The sequence below is a fragment of the Microtus pennsylvanicus genome, chromosome 7 (genome assembly GCF_037038515.1).
Source record: "Microtus pennsylvanicus isolate mMicPen1 chromosome 7, mMicPen1.hap1, whole genome shotgun sequence".
Lineage (NCBI taxonomy): Eukaryota > Metazoa > Chordata > Mammalia > Rodentia > Cricetidae > Microtus > Microtus pennsylvanicus.
The window spans coordinates 50,398,659-50,404,658 of NC_134585.1; the positions used below are offsets into that span (position 1 = coordinate 50,398,659).

Here is a 6,000-nt window from a genome sequence, read left to right on the forward strand (position 1 = left end):
GCCAGATATCTAATACACACCAGCACAGAACGCACAAATATACTGGGTAACATAAATCACAAAGTGACTTACATCAAAACACATTAAATATTTAAAATATAAAAACATGAAAAGCCAACATTTTGTCCAATTTGAAAAAAATAGAAAAGTCTTCTTTAGCAGCATGGTATATACAAAGGTGGAAACAGATATCAGAAAAACCCACACACAAGCTAACGTAAGATGTTCTTAGTCTTTATATATCCACTTATTCTTTAGATATATGTATTTTGTATATAAATATTTTGTCTGCATGTAAATATGTACCATTTGCATACAGTGCCCAAAGAAACCAGAGAGGGTGTAGGATCCCCCAGAGACTGAAGTTGCAGATGGTTGTGAGCCACTGTTTAAGTGATGGGAATCTGACCCAGGTTTTCTGGAAGAGCAGCCAGTACTCTTAACCACAAAGCTGTCTTTCCAGCCTTATATATCCACTTTTGAAGTAGAGATACATTGGGCTTTTCATTTTTATAGAGATGACTTAAAGCATAGTCTGCGCTTTGTTTAAACAGCAGAATATTGTCCATTATATTTCAAAAATATAGATAAACATTTAAACACTTTTAAACGATATTTTATTTGCTAAGACAAGTACTTTTAAGAGGCTCATGTTGAAGAAATTCAGTTGTGCCAACTTAAAACACATATTTTATTAGGGCTATAGAAATGGCTTAGGTTGGTTCCTAGCACTCACATCAGGGGGCTCACAGCATAACTTTCTGTAACTACAGGTCCAGGAGATCCAGTGCCCTCTTCTGGTCCTCTGAAGCACCAGTACACATGAGGCCAACACACACAGAAACACATATACATGAATAAAAACAAAAATAAAATGTTTTTTTAATCCAATCTCTGACAATACTCTTGTAATTGACTCATTTATGATAGGTAGTCCTCCCATGACTTCTCTTCTCAAGCTTAATCTGTTTGTCTGTCTGTCTGTGTGTGTATGTACATATATGCACAAAGCAAAGAGAGATCTGGGAGGGAATGAAAACTGGAACTCTGAAGCTTTGGGTGTGTGATAGCCTTATGGATGAGTTTCCACCTAACGCTCACCACAGGGCCAGCAAGTTGGCTTAGCAGGCAAAGCATCTGCCTGGCCTGATGACCTGAGTTCAATCCCCAGAACCCACATGGTTGAAGGAGAGACCTGACTTGTGCAAGTTGTCCTCTGACTTCACATGTACACAATGGCACATATGGACCCCTCTCCCCAACGCACACAAATAATAGGCATGCTAGTAATAATTCAACACCCCACCCCCAGCAGAACCTGGCCTCTATGTCCCATCACCCCTCTCTGTCCTCACTGCTTTCCTTCTGGTCCTTGGGATGTCAGGCACACTAATTGGACCGTTAGTTCCATTAGACGCTGGGTCGCTGAGCACAGCATCCTTTTTCTTGTCCCCTGATGGTTTGTTGTTCTTCTGCTAGGTAAGTCCATGTCATAACCAGCCCCTTGACACGGATGTGACTCTTTGTGTGAACCCTGCTCAGAAACTGTTGTCTTTTCTCTCACTCTGCATTTGGCCAGCCCAGTTTGTCAGCCTTAGCTGGAGACCCTGGAAGATAGAAACAGCAACAACAGCAGCAGAGCAAACTAAAGAAGCCTACCTCCTTGTGTCATAATGCCAGTGCTGGTTATTACTGTATAAACTACCAGTTGAACACGATCGTGTTTGTCTCTTAAATTTTTATTTATTTATTTTGTTCATATGTTCATGTGTATATCTGCTTCTCTGTATGTGTACCACATGCATGCAGGGACTAGGGAGGCCAGAGAGAGGTCACTTAGTGCTTTGGAACTGGAGTTACAGACAGTTATGGGTGACATATGGGTGCTGGAAGTGAATCCCAGTTTCCCTGGAAGAGCAGTAGATGCTCGTAACCGCTGAGCCATCTCTTCAGGCCCCAGGAGCTGGAGACCTCCAAGACTTAGAAAGTGCTCAGTAAGCAACCTGAGGCTCAGAAGCTGGTTTTTTTTTTTTTTTTTTGAGGGGGCGGTTGATTTTGTTGTTTGTTGTTGTTTTGTCAAAAGATACTTTTAAGATATGGCAAGAGAGGACTCTAGGAATGGAGTCAGATGAAAATTCTCATGTGTGTTCTGGTCTTTCTTAAATTTGTCACTTCTAGAATGATTCTGGTGCTCTTTAGCACGTGAGGAAAGAGCACGAAAACAGAACAGACACCCAGGCCAGAGGCAGTGTACGGTCTGAGACTCTTTCTTCACTGGTTTCTCGGGGTCCCCTGATCTAAAGCTCCCTCAACCAGGCTGTGATGAGCCAGCCTCAGCAGCACACTACGAAGATGGAATTGAAACCGGAGGAAGCAAGCCCAGGCGGAGGTAGTACCCCTCACCCCACTGTGTTTACCTGTGTCATTTAGGGTGCCTGGAGGGTGATGGATGGGAGCCACTTGTTTACCTCATCAGATAGGAAGTGAGAGAGACAGAAACACGGTTTTGATCCGCAGCATCTAAGGGGCAAGCACTGTGCCCTCCGCCTCCTGGTATTGGCTGTGCTCTGCCACTGTGAGCTGGCCTAGTTTTCATCTTACTGTTTACCTTCTTGGTCTTGTTTACCTCTAGCCCGTCAGTGCAAACTGAACAGAAAGTCCCATGTTTGGACACAGCTCTGCATGCAGGAATCTGAATCCTAAATCAAGTCAAGGGCAGCCACCTTTTCCAGATTTGTGAGTCTAGATTTTTCTGGTGTCTTGTTTTTCTATCTCTAAAGTGGTGACACCCACCTCTCCCCCAGACACCTTGGGTACGGTTATTTGTAGCAAACTCATCACTCCTGTACTTGGATAACATCTTCCTTTGCACTTGGACCCAAGTGTTCGCAAAGGGAAGGATTGTCCCCCTGCACGTCTGCTGAGTCCTCGGCTTAGCACAGGGCATGTGGGTACATGTGGTTATCCCACAGAGGCTCAATAAAAACATGTGGAACCAATCAACACATGACACATGCATTGCTTCATGTGTGCATTATTAGAATATGTATGGGTGTTTTGCCTGCACATGTCTATGCACAGCTTGCATGCAGGTGCCTGAGGAGGCCAGTAGAGGGCATCAGATCTCCTGGAAGTGGAGGTAGAGATGGTTTTGTGCTGCGAACTGAACAGAACTCCTCTGGAAGAGCAGCCAGTGTTTTTAACCACCCGGTCATCACTCATACCCGTACCCCATATTATTAAGGAAGCTGAACTCCAAATGACAAAAGGAAACATGTCTCTTTGACTTTCTCAACCAAGAAAGGGGGGGGCTTCCCTTGACATAGAAGCCAGAGGACAGCTCATGCTGACTTGACACCATTAGCTGTATTATTATTATTATTATTTATTCCATTTTCCAAATGCCACTGTGCATCTGGTCCTGAAGATCCCTGGGAGATTTTCACCTGCCTTTTAAAAGTTTTTCAGCGCTACTATATTTCTTTGAAAAATATACAATAGCAAAGTCTTCCCTTCGGGGTGAAGAATTCATTATTATAGGGTGGGTAAGATGGCACAGCAGTTTAAGGTGTTTGCTGCCAAGTCTGATGACCTGAGCTCAATCCTTGGAACCCACATGGTGGAAGGGAAGAGCCGGCTCCCACAAGTTGTCATCTTGATCTCCACTCGAACACACAGGTGTGTGTGCTCATGTACACACACACTAAATAAGGGAAACTTTTTAAAGGGTATGCATTATTTGCTTTGTAAGAGAACATGTCTGGAGACATGCAGTAATTTCAGATAATTTGGCCTTCTAGAAAATACTGCAGTGGCTCCTTTCCCATAAAGGAGTAGAATGCTAACATCTCAGGGTGATCTAGATGAGCAGGCGCTTACAGCTCAGGGGAGCAGGGTGTTGGATTTTCCTTCCTATTTGTTTTGAGGAGTTCTGCTCCTTAATCCTCTGCTCGCCCAGCTGGTCTGTGAAATGGGTGTGTGCACAGTGTTCCTTCCTGCAGGATGGCAACAGACGTCAGCACGCTTCATTAGCTGCTGTTTGTCTAAGTACAGAGAACAGGGGGTGGAAAGTCTCTTAATTATGTCTTCCCACACGCCAGGTGCCACTTGTCCCATGTGCGCACTGAGATTGCATCAGCTGACTAGGCAAATAAGGAACCGTGGAACTGGAAGACCGAGAAAGGGCCCAAGAGAGGCTGCCGAGGGAGTGAGACTCTCCAACCTCTTCCAGGAGAGTGTGGCAGAGACACTTGTGCATGGACGCGAGGCCAAGTCAGGTTCACGTCTGTGCTCCGCTGCATGGTAGCCGAGGGTCTAATTACTTACTTTAGCCCCGTTTCCAGGATTAAAACTGGGATGGTGATAGAAAAATTCTGGGAAGAGGAGAGACGCGTGTATAAATCACGTCTCGTTGTACTGCGGGATAATTGGCAGGAGCGACTGTTTCCGACTCTGCAGAGGAAGGAGGGAAGCGTAATGACTGGTACTGTGTGTGCAGGTGGCAGGGAGCAGCTAAATATGACTTTACAAGCTAAAAGAAAGCAGGCTAATTGTGGGTTTTGAAGACTGAACTCTGCTTCAGAAAAACTGTCCTTATCCTTCCTTACCCACTGACTCTGCTTTCTTTCCTTTTCTCCGGAAGCATCCTCTGGATGGGACTCGCCCTTGGCTGCAGCAGACGCTACAGGAAAGGAAATGAGAGCGGCATGTAAATTCTGCTGAGCGGATGCTCCCCCAATCCTGGCACAGTGTTTTATTGTCTTTTCTCATATCTTATGCGCCACGAACCCAGTAGGCAAGAAGGCGCCTCAGAAACACAGCAGCTGGAAACACTTGATGTCCCACGGATAGTTTCCCATCACGGTACCCAGCAGACTTCTGGTCTCTGAAATCAGAAGAAGGCACACAGTGCCCAGGAGCAGGAAATGAAGGGGTAGGAACCTTGGGTGAGGAGCCACACCTTGTGTGGTTGCTTCTTCAGGGCAGCTTGTTGAGGGGGAGATAGCACGGAGTCCCACTCCAAATAAAATATAAGCCTCTTCTTAAGACCCTGTGTGGACAACCCAATACAGAAAGAGAGAATTAAAAAGCGAAGGAGAGAGAGCTGGCCATGAATTTTGCCAAGGTAGAATGCCAAGTAACTTCAGCTACGCTATCTGCCCTCAGCCTTATTTTCCACAGCTGTAAAATGCTGATAATACCTACTCCAACCACCTATCATCATGATTAATTAAGATAGTGGTGTTGAAACATCAGAGTTACCTAGACTACCTATCAGATACCATCTGCTCTGGCAAGTCTTCCGCCACATAGTCATGTGCTGGGGCACTCGTGCCAGAGCTACGCTCAGCTGGGCAAGTCCCTTCTCCACTCCAGGAGCAGGCATCCTGCTGGGAGCTTGACATCTGCAATAATGATGATGGAAACTCAAACCACGGAAACTGGTGAATGAGACAAGCCAGGCTTTTCTCATTATTGTACTCTCTGATCAGAAAAAAAATAAAAATATATTTTTAAACATTGACAGTATGTGCCCTTAAATGAGCCATCTCTCTGGCCCCACAAAAGCTTTTGAAAAGAAATGAAAATGATTGAGAATAGCAATGACCAATGCTCCAGATGCTCCCAGTGACACGCCCTCTTGAGAAGGATACTCAAGACATTTTTCCGAGTACCCTGGGCAAGCAGAAATCACAAGACCAACATTGCAAAGTAGAAAATAAGGCCAACAAGTTTACCTTCTAATCAAACCATGGTCAATAAGCTGACAGACCGAAATTCTAGAATGCCAGATGTTTGGAACACATCAGTGATACTCTATCCCGTCTTTGTCTTTAGGGGTCTTGTTGGTAAATGGGAGCAGGCTGTCAAATCAAAACAACACCCCGGAAGAAAGTACTGTAGGTATAGGTGTTTTTAACCATATATGGGTATTGAGTTCTCTGGTGGGTGTGTACGTGTGCGAGTGTGCATGTGGGTGGGTGTGTATTGTGTGCATGT

The 6,000-nt window shown here is 45.0% G+C and overlaps 1 long non-coding RNA gene across 2 annotated transcripts in view; it reads left to right on the forward strand.

The window, feature by feature from the left end:
* LOC142853738 (uncharacterized) overlaps positions 1-5,483 on the forward strand; it is a 66,762-nt gene extending 61,279 nt beyond the window's left edge. For both annotated transcript variants that reach the window (XR_012911244.1, XR_012911245.1), the window contains 2 exons: positions 2,179-2,389; positions 4,643-5,483. This is a non-coding gene — a long non-coding RNA (uncharacterized LOC142853738). The remainder of the gene's footprint in view (positions 1-2,178; positions 2,390-4,642) is intronic.
* Positions 5,484-6,000: the final 517 nt, after the last annotated feature.